The sequence below is a fragment of the Schistocerca nitens genome, chromosome 7 (assembly GCF_023898315.1).
Source record: "Schistocerca nitens isolate TAMUIC-IGC-003100 chromosome 7, iqSchNite1.1, whole genome shotgun sequence".
Classification (NCBI taxonomy): domain Eukaryota; kingdom Metazoa; phylum Arthropoda; class Insecta; order Orthoptera; family Acrididae; genus Schistocerca; species Schistocerca nitens.
Window position 1 is genome coordinate 26,651,208 of NC_064620.1, and position 17,451 is coordinate 26,668,658.

The 17,451-nt window shown below is 43.9% G+C and overlaps 1 protein-coding gene across 1 annotated transcript in view; it reads right to left on the minus strand.

The window, feature by feature from the left end:
• LOC126195241 (lachesin-like) overlaps nucleotides 1-17,451 on the minus strand; it is a 321,469-nt gene that overhangs the window by 68,014 nt on the left and 236,004 nt on the right. The gene's annotated exons all lie outside the window — the stretch shown is intronic.

Genomic DNA, 17,451 nt, shown 5'->3' on the forward strand with positions numbered 1-17,451 from the left:
TGAACCGCTCGGTCACATCGTCCGGCGGTAAACACATGTGACTTGGAAGATATTTTCCGTAAGGAAGTATTATGACATGATTCATTCAGTGTTTGTTAATGGCTTGGAAGTAGTTAATTTCGTCATGTGTTCAATGCCAAATCTAATAAAAATTCCACCAAGAATAGATTCTTTCTTTCTTTCGAGTAATTCCGATTCTTTTCCACTACAACTGTGACTTCAGTATCATGTACTGGCAGAGTAGTTAAATATTCGAATAATAGCAGAATACTATCACCAAAATAGAGTTTTAAATGCAGTTTTTAAAAATTTCTGACACGAAGTAGATGCTTGAGCAACGTGGAGTAGTTTTTGTACATCCGATCACCATCACAACCCCAGTCTGCACGCCGGCCAGAGTGGCCGAGCGGTTCTAGGCGCTACAGTCTGGAACCGCGCGACCGCTACGGTCACAGGTTCGAATCCTGCCTCGGGCATGGATGTTTGTGATGTCCTTAGGTTAGTTAGGTTTAAGTAGTTCTAAGTTCTAGGGGACTGATGACCACAGCAGTTAAGTCCCATAGTGCTCAGAGCCATTCGAACCAACCAGTTTACACTTGTGTCGCGATCAAGAACTTTGACATGATACAGTGCATAATGGACAGATTTATATGATTGGCGCAACACTACCTTTGGAAATGACGGAAAACCGGAACGCTTAAGGTTGTTGGAAAAATAAAAGTGTGGTCAAGACATAACGAAAGTTATTAAAAGTGCGCTCAACTAACGTAGTAAAAGACATTTCGCCATACAGTGCCGCGGTTGTTGTAGGTTTCACGCACAGGTATGCACACGAAAGCGGAATTCCGAGTTAAATGTCTTAGGTCTGTCTGATAGCACTCTCTGTTGTTTGAGAGTGTACGAGTATTCCGCAAATGCTGCCATTAGGTCAAGTTGGGTATTCACCATTTCTATTCTCTGGGATCGCAAGTATTTACGTATGTAAAGCTAGCTGTATGACTTCTATGAACTAAAACTCTTCTAAATTGTTTTCAGATTTCCACTCGATGTCCTAAATGTGTTATACGGAGCAGTAATACTCTCTGTCTCCTAAAGAAACTTTTTGGCTTTTATGACTATTGTTGGTAAGACCGTAGTCGCTAATTCCTATATTTTCGTATGTTTCTGTTAAATATAAGGACAATCTGCATTTTTATTTGTGTAGAAGGTCTAAAACATTTTTCCAGCTTGTAGGTTGTCAAAGTAGTTGGTCGTGGCACTCCGATAAAGTAGTCAATATTACTTCGCCCGAACCGTATGTTAATCGATATTGGCCAAATTAAAATTAATTACTGGTACGAATTGTTTGTATGAGTGACGTGGCAGGATTTAAAATTCAAAGTTCTTCCAAAAATCAAATCGAATGACATTTGTGAATATACATATGTTTTCACTAGTTTTCCCAAGTGCAAAACGTTTTCTCTCAAAGATACGCAACATATCAACGTTATTTTTTTCTTAACACTTGTTCTTGTAATCTGTAGATGGCAAATATCTTTCTGAGGTTTGCGATGTTTGTCGATTATTTGGCTAAAGGTAACAGAGTTATCATGACCTTTCTGTCCATAAAAGGTTTTTTGTTTACATATCTTCAGGTTTCGACTTTTGAATGCATCCTTTTTATATCTAGACATCTGAATAAAATAGCTGAATACTCTTAGCAAAAACAATAAACTGAGTGGCTCTTTCGGAAAATGGTAGCTACTTGGCAATGTTCCCGGTGTTCATTTTAATGGAGTGGGTAATCTATTTCAGAAAATAATATACGAGCTGAAGTAACGAGTCTGTCGTCTATGGTTTACTATTATTAATTCTAGAATTTGAAAATCGGACTCTCTTTGCACATGTTCACTTTCACCTTAGAACTCTCATATGCATTTATTCGTCGGCTGGAGTGGCCGAGCGGTTCTAGGCGCTACAGTCTGGAACCGAGCGACCGCTACGGTCACAGGTTCGAATCCAGCCTGGGGCATGGATGTGTGTGATGTCCTTAGGTTAGTTAGGTTTAAGTAGTTCTAAGTTATAGGGGACTGATGACCACAGCAGTTAAGTCCCATAGTGCTCAGAGCCATTTTTGCATTTATTCAGAAATGCAAATGCAGGGTTGTAACTGAAATTTCAAACACCTTTTAACAAGTATTTCAACGTTGAGTTTCGGCTGAATGTGATGTTGACACGTTATAAAAGCAATTACGAATACATCACATAAACGTGCGACCGTTTAGAGTATGATACTCCATAAAATTTTATAAAGGAATGATTTTGTTTAAAAAGACGCGTTTTCGAGCATGTCGCTATATTTATTTAAAACTTTAAAATCGCGTGTGTTGAGGACTCGGACTGTTTATTCTCTCTTGTCAGCTATCTGGTTACACGAAATCGAACTGACGCTGTGTGTGTGTGTGTGTGTGTGGAGCGTGCGCGGAATCCTGCACTCTCAAGTATCTCTGATTAAATTTTATTACGAGTTAATTTCATGCTAGACGTTCCACGGAATTCCCTCGCGCGCTGTATTTCCTGAAAATGGCATTTAAATACTGCCAAATGTTTTACACCGCTCGTGCAACCGGATCCACGGCGAACGGTTCTGCTGCGCATTTATTCTGCCTGTTTGAAATTAATGCTACATTTTATCGTTTATAGAGAATAAAATTCTATTAATTTACCGCAGTTGTAAACCAATACAAGAGGAAGTCTGACAAAGTAAATTTTTAGCGTCGTAGTTTTTTGGGAAACGAGTAATGTAAATGAACATTTTCGTTGATTGATTAGCAAATAAAAAAAAGTAAAATAACTGGGTTTTGCTTATTTAATTTAAGCTGAACTGTAAACAAAGTTTTCAAAGGCCAATTTTCCGTGCTGAACTTCCAAAAATTTTAATGCGGTTGACTTTTGTTACTATAATGCAACAGCTGAAGGATATATTCTCTTACTGACACATCCAACCTAACCTGTATGGTGAGACTTCCTACGAAGTATATAACGTAAGTTCCTATATGATTCAAAACAGACAAGGCAGCATTCCCGTTGTTGCGTTTCTAATCGCCCTTCACTTACTACCTCCAGAAGAACGATTTTCAGCCCTAAAGACTTAGAATGAGTAAATTTCTCTATGGTGATGACTTAATTGACAAGTTTATTCCAAAAGCATCATTAATATATTCGTTTGTTGTCACAGCTAAACATCGGAAATCCTAAAAGGCTAGAGGATTTTAAATAACTCCGATAGTATGAATGGAGCTGAAAAGTTTGTGGGACAAAAGCTGCATGGTACAACGTGGGCCATAATATGACGTTGGTCTTTTGTTGCTAGGTGGGATCGCTTCAGTGATATGAAGGTCAATTTTCTGTTCTCAAATGGGATGCTATAGTTTGGTACTTATTTTCTGATAGCGGCTAACGAATCCAGTGATGTGTAACAATAAGGTCTTTGATGGTCAACGAATGTCACAAAATGGTTCAAATGGCTCTCAGCAATATGGGACTTAACATCGGAGGTCATTAGTCCCCTAGAACTTAGAACTACTTAAATCTAACTAACCTAAGGACATCACACACATCCATGCCCGAGGCAGGATTCGAACCTGCGACCGTAGCGGTCGCGCGGTTCCAGACTGAAGCGCCTAGAACCGCTCGACCACACCGGCCGGCAACGAATGTCACAAAGGCGGCATGAACGTCCATTTACAGAAGGAGTTCGAAGTGATCACCATTGGTATCAGTGCAGTGCTGCAATTTTCATGTCATGGATTGAGTGGTATTCCTTTTCACATCGGCACTTGTCGAAGCACGTGCTGTGGTGTCACCGCCAGACACCACACTTGCTAGGTGGTAGCTTTAAATCGGCCGCGGTCCATTAGTACATGTCGGACACGCGTGTCGCCACTGTCAGTGATCGCAGACCGAGCGCCACCACACGGCAGGTCTCGAGAGACTTACTAGCACTCGCCCAGTTGTACGGACGACTTAGCTAGCGACAACACTGACGAAGCCTCGCTTATTTGCAGAGAATATAGTTAGAATAGCCTTCAGCTAAGTCAGTGGCTACGACGTAGCAATGCGCCGTTACAGTCAATATTCTTGATAACGTACCGTCAAGAACGATGTATTCAAATGATGGATTAAAGTTAAGTATTCCAGCAGCTACGTACTTTTCTTTATAGCATTCATTAAGTATCCTGTTTCAGACCTCACGCCATCCTGCGTGAGCTTATAGCGTGCATTTCGGCTTCCTCAAACAACACGGTGTTGGCACTTCTGCCGACACATCACGTGCTCTGACATTTTTCCCTGTCATATCTTCAGGTGAAGCTGGAACGTTTTTATAAACAATGCCTTTTACGAATCCCCACAAGGAAAAACACCAGAGGCGACATGTCCGGTGAATGAGCCTGCTACGACACATCTCCTCCGCGTCCAAGCCAACGATTTGGGAATTGTCTCTGAAACTCATTTCTGGCCATCAGCGAAAAATGTGCCGGACACCCATCGTGTTGATACCACATTCTGTTCCTTGATCCTGAAGGTAAATTCTTCCGATAACAGACCTAATGTTCCTTGCAGGAATGTGGTGTACTTCCTACCATTAAGATTTCCTTCGATGAAATAGGGGCCAATAATTCTGTCATCCAGAATTCCACACCATATATTCACCGACCACGGTTTTTGGTGTGCAGCTAACATGGATTTCCAGTTGCTCTGTGATGCATGTTATGCAAATTAACATTTCCATGGTTCGTGACTGTAGCCTGGTCAGTGAATAAAATCAGATTAATAAATGTGGCATCCCTCTGACGCTGAAGTTTAGCCCATCGGCAGAATTCAATGCGACGCATGCAATCCGTACCAGTTAATACTTGGTGGAGATTGATATGATAAGGATGATATTTATGGCGATGCAGAACACGAAAAACACTGCTCTTGCTCATGCCAGATGTCCTTGCGATTTGACGCGAACTGACACAAGGATCTCGAACCACGATGGCAAGAGTACCAATTCCGTTTCCACGTTAGTAACATTCCTTTGCTAGATGTGTTTGCGATGCGTTAAGGATTCATTTGTTCTCAATTTATCATGAACATTTTTAAATGTGCGTAGCGTAGGGTCAGTACCTTGAAGATATCTTTCAGCTTATAAGTCTCCAGCTCTCACTGAATTTCGTTGGAATTCTCCGAAAATGAGAAGCATATCGTCTTGTTCTTCGTAGGAATACATCATTCACATTCGAATGGTGTTTACATGTCAAAGGCACGTTAGATGGATACGCCATATTCGGCGAATATTTACAACTTGCATGATAAACGAGACAGAATTGTCAGAGCATGTGCTTCGGTAAGTGCCGAAGTTATAAGCAATACCACTCAGTCCGTGACAAGAAGATTGCAGCACTGCATGGATACCATTTACCTTCTGTAAATGGGCATTCAAGACATCTTTTTGACCTTCGTTGACCTTCAAAGACCTTACTTCTACACATCAGTGGATTCTTCTCGATAGCCGCTATCAGAAAATAAGTACCAAACGATAGCATCCAATTAAAAAAAAAAATAAAGTTGACCTTCATATCTCTGACGCGAACCCACCTAGTAACAAAAAACCAACGTCATATTGTGGCCCCCGTTGTCCCATGCCACATTTGTCCCACAAACGTTTCAGCTCTTATCATACTTTCGGAGTTATTCTTGGTGGCAATAGTTAGTGACTTACCCTGTACACGTTTGTTATCGACTTCAAATTAATTTCTTACTAGTAAAGTACTCACTCTCCTCATGATGATTATGTAGATTCCAATGCCGTTTAGAAATCCTAGGTACGCCTAAAAGAATGAATCAATAATATATACAAAGATCAACAAAAGCTTTACATTGCGCCTTTATTTCGAATTTCTTGGCAGAGAAAAGAAAAATTGATTCTTGAGTTTCTCCCGGCGTATTTGATAATCAAAATATCTACGGGTGTGCTGCCGGTCTATAGTGTCCAACGGGCACAATATTTCGGCGATCATACATGTCGCCATCATCAGGTGAACTGACGGACTGAGCTCCTGTGAACGTGCCGGCACGGAGATCCGTACGCTAAGGCTGCTCAGAGGGAACTGGGTTCGGTCGCGGCGGCGGCCGATTTAAATACCCTCCGCCACTCTGAGTACCCATTTTTTCGAAAAACAGTTCTCAGATGTTCCCATTCCTGGGGTAGACTCTCTGCGTCAGAGATAGTGCGCGCCCTATGTACTAGAGTACTCAGAGTGGCAGATTCAACGTGCTCTCCGCCCAACCACTGCTGCACAACCTGTTGAGATGGATGAAGTCACGAGGGAGGAGGTAGGCACTGTATTTATTCCATACACAGGCACACTCTCGGGGAAAGTCGCCCGCATTCTGAAGAAACACCGGGTCGGAACTGTGTTTTGTCCTCCAAATAAAACTCGTGCACTGGTGGGGAGCGCCAAGGATGACCTCGGTTTGAGGAAGGCCGGCGTGTACCAGATTCCGTGTCAATGTGGCAAGTCGTATATTGGTCAGACGATGCGTACCGTCGAGGATCGATGCCGTGAACACCAGAGGCACACTCGACTGATGTATCCGAGCAAGTCGGCGGTCGCTGAACATTGTTTGTCGGAAAATCACGCCATGGAGTATGACCGCACGAGGATTCTGGTACAGACGTCGAGATACTGGGACAGCGTTGTTAGAGAGGCCATCGAAATTCGCACCAATGACGACCTCATAAACCGCGACTGTGGCTATAATCTTAGCAAGGCTTGGGAACCAGCGATCGGGTTAATCAAGAGTACATCGAGCAAACGTATAGTTGTGACGACCACGGCGGACAGAGCCATCACACCGACGTCATCTCAGACGCCGTCGCAATCTGTTCCACCGCGCGACCGTGGCGCGGGGCGCGGACGGTGGAGGGAGTGCGCCGCGGGCGGAGGGTATTTAAATCGGCCGCCGCCGCGACCGAACCCAGTTCCCTCTGAGCAGCCTTAGCGTACGGATCTCCGTGCCGGTACGTTCACAGGAGCTCAGTCCGTCAGTTCACCTGATGATGGCGACATGTATGATCGCCGAAATATTGTGCCCGTTGGACACTATAGACCGGCAGCAAACCCGTGGATATTTTGATTAAAAGAAAAGTTGCCTGTGAGGCATGAGTATATAGCCATTTCCAATGTGTCTAGCTCACCAAATGAAAACGACAAAATCGTCTTGTTCGCATGGCTGGAGTGGGGGTGGTTGAGGCCAGGTAGAGGTGTAAGGTTCTTCACGGCAGTCCTATGCAACGTCGTGGTGGAACATACGTTGGTCGGATGCACGAGTGAATCCGCCGCGGCGTATCACCAGTTCACTGATTCAAAATGTCCGCTCTTCAACAGCGATCCTGGCAAGCAGCGTAGAATGCGTGGTGGCCGTTCACATCCAAAAACAGCTCGTTTCAATCCGTCCCTTACATGTGGGAAACAGGACGGTCAATCCATTCTGTTGATACTAGCACGCTGAAGGCAGAACACGATGAGAACGCTGGTTATCACTTATCAAGACGAAACCTGGATCAAAATGTTGTCGATATGGTCCCACTATTGGCTGCAGAATCTCGTCCCCGTAACGCAGCAAGTGGAACTACGCTCAACAGCCACAAAAGATGCACGGTTTTCCATGCAACCTCCTGCTCTTCCCCCCCCCCCTTTCCAGAACCTCACCCAACCCCCACATTGTTTGACATGTTTATTTATTTATTTAACGTGTCCAGGACTTAGATATACAAAATAATTAAAATTCAACGTTGTGAATAAAAGCACAGTACAGCGATACAAGGTACCAAATGTACTAACATAACACAGGACACATTTGTTTTTCTATTAAATGGACGACAAGCTCTAGAATTCCGCGATTTTGATGGCTTTATCACTTGCTGCATTGATATCTTTTGTGGTGCAAGGGTCGTGCAGGTGTCTGCAGACCATGAGATGTTGTCTTGTAGGTCGCCACACTCACATGCATCCTCCTCCGTGGTGTAGTCCCTCTTCCTGAAGTTCGCCTTGCATCTTGAAACTCCCGTCATCAATCGGTTTAGAGCCTTCCGTGACGCATATGGCAGATGAAACTCGGTGGAAGGTTCTTCTTACCACTTTTAGTTAATGAATCTTGCCATAGCTCTGTTCGGCGGGTTCGAAGTGCTGACGGAATTGCTGAAGTGTGAATAAAGCTCCTTCTTGAGCTCAGCCTACGGTTTTTTGCTTCATGTCCAAACTGGAGATGCCGGAGGTCTGTTTCCTGCATCTTTTTCTCCATTTCTGCGGTTGTTATTCTGCGGACGTCAGGTTGCGGTATAAGCGTAATTTGATAGATTTTGGTGACAGGAGTTGGTCATCCGCAGCCAGTCACAGTGCGTCCAGGTCTCATTCAATACCGTAACCACCTGAGTTGTACCAAAGTGGTGCTGCATATTCTGCTGCAGAGAAGCACAGTGCTTGGGCCTGTTGGGAGCCATCAAGGCACTCCAAGATAGGAAATCGGAGACACAATACAGAGAGCAGGCAAAAGTGGTAGCGTTTATATTACCTGAGCTAAATAGTAACACTAGAGCCCTGCAAACTGCAGACGCCCCCGGCAGCTGTCGCAAGGGAGACATTTCTCTTCAGAGGTAACTGGTAACTCTGTTCACCGCCTAGACACCGATGTAAGTCGTGACAGTAGTACATGGCCACGAAAAGGCACAGGCAACAAGCTTGATAATTGCTCCTGGGAACTTCAACGCCAGTGGGTTTACGCGGGTTACAGTGCTCACTACAGCAGCCGCCGCTTACAAAAGGACTGAGGGGGGGGGGGGGGCAATTGACGTAAAACAATGTTGTTGCTGGCCATAATAGGAGTGGCAGTGACGTTTAGCTTTCAGCTGAATGCTGTTGATACAAGTCCAGAAGCAACACTACCGACCTAGTAGGAATAGGGGAGGAATCTAAATGTGGTTAGCCAGGAGGTGCAGAACGACTCGCCAGACTGGGCGAAGCTTGTTAAGTCTCGGTGGATTGGTGGGTCGACTACGGAAAAGGATAAATAGTGCGACGATTTAAAAAATCCTTGTTTTTGTATACACTCATGCTCATAAATTAAGGATAATGGCAGAATGTGGTACCACACAACGTGGCACTACAGAATACTGGCGCTAATAGCATAGCACATAGGGAACACACACGACACAGATCTGTAAGTCCACGGTATTGGTGATCAGTTGAGAAAACCGACCCGAAACACATGTGCTACAAAACGGATCTGTTTCCTGCACATGCACCCTCACATCAGTATGGGATATGATCAGCATGCACACGTTCACAGGCCGCACAACAGGTTGGCATAGTCTGGATCAGGTGGTCGAGCAACTGCTGGATTATAGCCTGCCATTTTTGCACCAGTGCCTGTCGGAGCTCCTGAACTGTGGTAGGGGTTTGAAGACGTCCAGCGATACGTCGATCGAGAGCATTCCAGCATTCCAGACGTGCTCTATGGGGTTTATGTCTGGAGAACAGGCAGGCCCTTCCATTTGCCTGACATCTTCTGTTTCAAGGTACTCCTCCATGATGGCAGCTGGGTGGAGCCATGCGTTGTCATCCTTAAGAAGGAAGGTTGGACCCACAGCAACCCTGAAAAGGTGGACATACTGGTGCAAAATTAAGTCCTGATACACCTGACCTGTTACAGTTCCTCTGTCAAGATATGATCACCATGCACACGTACAAAGGCCGCACAACAGGTCGGCATACTCTGGATCAGGTGGTCGAGCAGCTGTTGGGTTATAGCCTTCCATCCTTCGGTAAGCTCCGACATGTCTATTTTTTTTTCACTTGGAGGTGTGTACGTGCACCAATCATAATCCCACCCCACAGCATTAAACCACGACCTCCGTACAGGTCCCTTTCAAGGACATTAAGGGGTTGGTATCTGGTTCCTGGTTCACGCCAGATGAAAACCCGTAGAGAATCACTGTTCAGACTGTACCTGGGCTCGTCCGTGAACATAACCTGCGATCATTGTTCCAATGACCATGTATTGTGTTCTTGACACCAGGCTTTACAGGCTTTCCTGCGACCAGGGGACAGTGGAATGCACCTTGCAAGTCTCCGGGTGGGTAAACCATGTCTGTTCTGTCGTCTGTAGACCGTGTGTCTAGAGACAACTTTTCTAGTGGCTGCGGTAAGGTCCCGAGCGAGGCTACCTGCAGTACTCCGTGGCCGTCTGCGAGCACTGATGGTGAGATATTGGTCTTCTTGTGGTGTTGTACACTGTGGACGTCCCAAACTGTAGCGCCCAGACACGTTTACTGTCTGCTGGAACTGTTGCCATAATCTCGAGATCACACTTTGTGGCACACGGGGGGCCCGTGCTACGACTTGCTGTGTTTGACCGGCCTCCAAGCACCCTAGTATTCTAATGCTAAAAAAGTCATCAATATATGTTCTTTGAGCCATTTTCAGCAGACAGTCACCATTAGCACGTCTGAAAACGTCTGCAAACTTACTCGCTGCACCATACTCTGACATATACCAACACATCTCTTCGATTGTGGACTGCTGCCAGCGCCACCGTGCGACGACCGCAGGTCAAATGCACCGCATGGTCATACCCCGAGATGATTTCATGCCGCAAACCGCCCACCAGAGGGTTATTTCACCATGTATCAGCATTATTCTTAATTTATGAGCATGAGTGTACATAGAGGGCTCTGTCAGGTCGTTGGGGCTGCGACCCCGTGTCACTAGTGGCTAGCCTGTTTTTCTCACTTGGAGTGCTGCCCTCAAGTTTGCACCTAACGTGTTGCTAGTGTTGTCCACTTCTTTTAGTTCCCATCCACATGGATGTAGACACTGACTTCCGTTGTGCTAATAGCCTCCTTTACTTTTTCTAATGTTTAGAATTAGCCTTCAGTGTAGTAGTTAGATAACTAATAAGTTGTGTTATTCAGACCTCTGAATTCTGTGAGTCTCCTGCTGAAAGTATCCTGTAGACTTCCAGAGTCCGCGCCTCTCGTTGGTGTCCTGTGACAGTGATTGGCGCTGATCCAAGGCAGCAGCTTGCCTTCACTGGGAATTTATCTTTCTGCATTTGCTTCTCACCGCTCTGAAATGGCAGACTGACCTCACACCTCTTTTCCTTCCATTCTGTATTACGATACGACATCATCACCGAAGAAGACAGAAAGAAACTTAATCATAGCTAACACTTGGTTTAAGAATCATGATAGAAGGTTGTATACATGGAAAAACCCTGGAGATACTAAAAGGTATCAGATATATTATATAATGGTCAGACAGAGATTTAGGAACCAGGTTTTAAATTGTAAGACACTTCCAGCGGCAGATGTGGACTCTGACCACAATCTATTGGTTATGACCTGTAGATTAAAACTGAAGAAACTGCTAAAAGGTGGGAATTTAAGGAGATGGGACCTGGATAAACTGAAAGAACCAGAGGTTGTTCAGAGTTTCAGGGAGAGCATAAAGGAACAATTGACAGGAATGGGGGAAAGAAATACAGTAGAAGAAGAATCGGCAGCTTTGAGGGATGAAGTAGTGAAGGCAGCAGAGGATCAAGTTGGTAAAAAGACGAGGGATAGTAGAAATCCTTGGGTAACAGAAGAAATATTGAATTTAATTGATGAAAGGAGAAAATATAAAAATGCAGTAAATGAAGCAGGCAAAAAGAGATACAAACGTCTCAAAAATGAGATCGACAGGAAGTGCAAAATGGCTAAGCAGGGATGGCTAGAGGACAAATGTAAGGATGTAGAGGCTTATCTCACTAGGGGTAAGATAGATACTGCCTACAGGAAAATTAAAGAGACCTTTGGAGATAAGAGAACCACTTGTATGAACATCAAGAGCTCAGATGGAAACCCAGTTCTAAGCAAAGAAGGGAAGGCAGAAAGGTGGAAGGAGTATATAGAGGGTCTATACAAGGGCGATGTACTTGAGGACAATATTATGGAAATGGAAGAGGATGTAGATGAAGATGAAATGGGAGATACGATACTGCGTGAAGAGTTTGACAGAGCACTGAAAGACCTGAGTCGAAACAAGGCCCCCGGAGTAGACAACATTCCATTGGAACTACTGACGGCCTTGGGAGAGCCAGTCCTGACAAAACTCTACCATCTGGGGAGCAAGATGTATGAAACAGGCGAAATACCCTCAGACTTCAAGAAGAATATAATAATTCCAATCCCAAAGAAAGCAGGTGTTGACAGATGTGAGAATTACCGAACAATCAGTTTAATAAGCCACAGCTGCAAAATACTAACACGAATTCTTTACAGACGAATGGAAAAACTAGTAGAAGCCGACCTCGGGGATGATCAGTTTGGATTCCGTAGAAACACTGGAACACGTGAGGCAATACTGACCTTACGACTTATCTTAGAAGAAAGATTAAGGAAAGGCAAATCTACGTTTCTAGCATTTGTAGACTTAGAGAAAGCTTTTGACAATGTTGACTGGAATACTCTCTTTCAAATTCTAAAGGTGGCGGGGGTAAAATACAGGGAGCGAAAGGCTACTTACAATTTGTACAGAAACCAGATGGCAGTTATAAGAGTCGAGGGACATGAAAGGGAAGCAGTGGTTGGGAAGGGAGTAAGACAGGAATGTAGCCTCTCCCCGATGTTATTCAATCTATATATTGAGCAAGCAGTAAAGGAAACAAAAGAAAAATTCGGAGTAGGTATTAAAATCCATGGAGAAGAGATAAAAACTTTGAGGTTCGCCGATGACATTGTAATTCTGTCAGAGACAGCAAAGGACTTGGAAGAGCAGTTGAACGGAATGGATGGTGTCTTGAAGGGAGGATATAAGATGAACATCAACAAAAGCAAAACGAGGATAATGGAATGTAGTCGAATTATGTCGGGTGATGTTGAGGGTATTAGATTAGGAAATGAGACACTTAAAGTAGTAAAGGAGTTTTGCTATTTGGGGAGCAAAATAACTGATGATGGTCGATGTAGAGAGGATATAAAATGTAGACTGGCAATGGCAAGGAAAGCGTTTCTGAAGAAGAGAAATTTGTTAACATCGAGTATAGACTTAAGTGTCAGGAAGTCAGTTCTGAAAGTATTTGTATGGAGTGTAGCCATGTATGGAAGTGAAACATGGACGTTAAATACTTTGGACAAGAAGAGAATAGAAGCTTTCGAAATGTGGTGCTACAGAAGAATGCTGAAGATTAGATGGGCAGATCACATAACTAATGAGGAGGTATTGGGGAGAAGAGGAGTTTGTGGCACAATTTGACCAGAAGAAAGGATCGGTTGGTAGGACATGTTCTGAGGCATCAAGGGATCACCAATTTAGTATTGGAGGGCAGCGTGGACGGTAAAAATCGTAGGGGGAGACCAAGAGATGAATACATTAAGCAGATTCAGAAGGATGTAGGTTGCAGTAGGTACTGGGAGATGAAGGAGCTTGCACATGATAGAGTAGCATGGAGAGCTGCATCAAACCAGTCTCAGGACTGAAGACCACAACAACAACATCATCACCGAAGAAGAGGGAAAGAAACTTACGGTTTCTGCCTTTCTGTGACACAGTGTCGGGAAAGATTGGCCTGCTCCTAAAGAGGCGCAACATTTCCTCGCTGTTGAGGACCCAGCACAAATATGACAACGCATGAGTCCTGAGAACGACGATCTGACGTTGAGAACGCCTGAGGTGTACAAGACACCATGTCAATGTGGCTGCTACTACATCGGTCAAACAGCCCGCACTGTGGAACAACACGAGAGGTGCATTCGCTTACAATCTGCGGAGAAAAGCCTTGGTAAAACACGCTCTAGAGAATCGACACCTAATTATGTTCAACGAAACATTATGAGGACGAGCTTACTTTGAGACTGCGTTATACAGGCTGTTGCATTTATCTTGACCATCCTAAATAACCGTTTGTCCAGATGCAAATTACAAAATGTTTCAAGCTAATGTCATTTATCCGTCAGGGGGATATAAATCAGCATGATTACCTTCGTTGCAACTTTGTTTTTTACAAAGATATGGACAGCGGTACGACTTTTTTAAATGGCACCCTGTATTTCTTATTCGGTCATTCATTTCCTCTCCCAAAGACCTATTCAAAACTGTATCACAGGGTACCATTCACTGAAACACAACGTTATTGATTACATAACACAACATTGACGTTGACGCTCCCAGCGCTTAGTGGAGGTCCTCGTGGTAATGGAACACATTCACGTGCTGACGTTGACAGAGGACAAATGTAAACATAACTAGAATGCACACCCGTCATTCCGTCAACCGTAGTCACTTTAAGAGTTGTGTGAGTAGAATGTACACCAACTAAGAAATCGTAGAAATACCACTCATCTATGGGAAATGTAAGTTAGCAGAACAGTAGTGGCAATACTGTTTTCTTATGTATGGGTACGTATAGTACGAGGTGTGGCTAGAAAAAAACCGGACTAGTACTGGTGAAACAATAAAACGAATGCAATAAGGCTGAAAGTCGCGTGGCCTGTCACGTGACTCTCGCTCCGCCTACTGCTCGAGTTTCATCTGCCTCCTGCACTCAGTCTGCCCGTGGCGTCTGTTTTAAGTAGTTGACGTTTTGTCTGTGCGTCGGAAAATGTTGAGTGTACAGAAAGAACAGCGTGTTAACATCAAATTTTGTTTCAAACTCGGAAAATCTGCAAGTGAAACGTTTGTAATGTTACAACAAGTGTACGGCGATGATTGTTTATCGCGAACACAAGTGTTTGAGTGGTTTAAACGATTTAAAGATGGCCGCGAAGACACCAGTGATGACACTCGTACTGGCAGACCATTGTCAGCAAAAACTGATGCAAACATTGAAAAAATCGGTAAACTTGTTCGACAAGATCGCCGTTTAACAATCAGAGCAGTGTCTGAGTTAACAGGAGTTGACAAGAAAAGTGTTAGGCAGATTCTTCATGAAAGTTTCAACATGAACAAAGTGTGTTCAAAAATGGTTCCAAAGTGTCTCACAATTGAACAGAAGGAACGCCGAAGAATGATTTGTTCTGACATCCTGGAAAACATTGAAAGTGATCCCACCTTCTTACAAAATGTCATTACTTGCGATGAATCGTGGTTTTTTACTTACGATCCCGAAACTAAACGCCAATCGATGCATTGGAAAACTCCTGGTTCTCCACGACAAAAAAAAGCACGAATGTCAAAATCGAAATTCAAGGCAATGATGATTGTTTTTTTTTTTTTTTGACATCAAAGGGATTGTGTACATTGATTGGGTACCAGAGGGACAAACAGTGAATCAGCATTACTACATTAGCGTTGTGGCTACCCTACGTGAGCGAGTACGGAGAAAACGGAACGATTTGTGGAGAAAAAAGTCATGGATCCTTCACCAAGACAATGCCCCAGCTCACAGTGCGTTGTCAGTGAAGACGTTTTTGGCAAAACACAACATTCCCATCTTAGATCATCCACCCTACTCACCTGATTTGGCCCCCTGTGACTTTTTTCTTTTCCCTAAAGTCAAGTCAGCTTTGAAAGGAACTAGATTTGAGACTGTTGAAGCAGTAAAAGAAAAAGCGACGGAAGTAATGTATGGACTTACAGAAAATGATCTGCAGCATTGCTATGAACAGTGGAAAATTCGTATGGAGCGGTGTAGACCGAGGAGGAGAGTACATTGAAGGAGATAACATGAAATTGTAAATAATTGTAAATAAATGTTTTTTCCATCATCAGTCCGGTTTTTTTCTAGCCGCACCTCGTATAGTAGTTTAGTCCCATTAAATACTGTTGTGTAGAGTGGGCATACAGTAAATGCTGTCCTCCCTACAATCTCTATTGACATAACGTTTCTTTTATTGTTGTTGTTGTTGAAGGTAGGCGAAATGCTACGCAGGCAGCGGAACTGTACAGAGAACGATGCCCTGACAAGAACCCACCGTCCCGACGGGTGTTCTCTCGTCTTGTTGCGACACTTCAAGAAACGGGAAGTTTCAAAACACGACAACGCAGTCGTCGGAGCATTTGCAATGACGAAGCTGCCGAAGCTACTGTTCTCGCTTCCGTTGCTATGAATCCACATGTGAGCACACGACGCCTTGAACACCATATTGGCATTCATAAAACCAGTGTACATCGTATTCTTACACGTCACCGGTCCCATTCTTAACATGCACACGAACATCAGGAACAGCGTGGGAATGATTTCCAGAATTGTGTACAGTTCTGTCAGTGGGCACAGCAGCAAATGCTCGCCAACCCGAACTTCTTCTCCAATGTTCTATGTACCGATGAAAGTTCCTTCTCAAACAACGGACAGATAAATATAAGGAACATGCATTATTGGTGTAGCGACAACCCACGATGGCTTATACAGATGGAACGTCAGCGTCAATGCACAGTTAACGACTGGTGTGGGATGCTTGGTACTACAATTATTGGCTCTTGTTTCATCCATGGTAGTCTAAACGGCACAGCGTATGCCAGCTTCCTCAGACGAATTCTTACTCCTCTTCTGGATGAAGTGCCGCTAAGAACCAGAATGCTTATGTGGTATCAACGCGATTGATGTCCAGCACGTAGTGCCTTGCGTGCACGTCGTGTTCTGAACCGAAGGTATCCTGCCAGATGGATTGGTCGAGGTGGAACAGTTATTTGGCCTGCTAGGTCTCATGAGTTAAATCCTCTGGACTTTTTTCTTTGGGTATGCATTTAAGACGTTGTCTATCGCCATTTCCCACAACTCCAGAGGACCTGCAGCAACGTACCGTGTTCACTTGTTATTCTCTTCAGCAGGCAACACTGGGAGCAGTATATAATTCTGTCATTCAACGAGTGCACCAGTGTATTGGTGTCAACAGTCACCACTTTGACCACCTATGAATATTCTACTCCTGGGCAATGATACACGAGAGTCAAAGTCCATTTTGTGTTATGTTTTTTCTTGGTTTTCATTTGTTTTCTGACAATGCCATCAAGTGGACGAGTCTGTGATCCCAGCCTCAAAGTCAGTGTTGTGTTACGTAATCAATAACGTTGTGTTTCAGTGAATGGTACTCTGTTATACATTTTTGATTAAGTCTTTAGGAGAGGAAATGAATTACCGAATAAAAAATACATGTTGCCATTTAAAAAAAGTCATACCGTTGCTCATACCTCTGTAACAAAAAAACAAAGCTACAAACGAAGGTAATCATGCTGATCAATGTCCCCCTGAGGGCTGAAGAACGTTTGCTTGAATTATTTTGTAATTTGCATCTGGACAAACAGTTAATTAGGGTGGTCAACATAAATGGGACACCCTATATAAGAAGGTGTAGGAATAGAAGTCACTGAGAACACCACCAATAAAGACGGCGGTTTGTAGCTCAACGCCGCCTGGCACCCGGCCACCACGAACTTGATGCGGGCG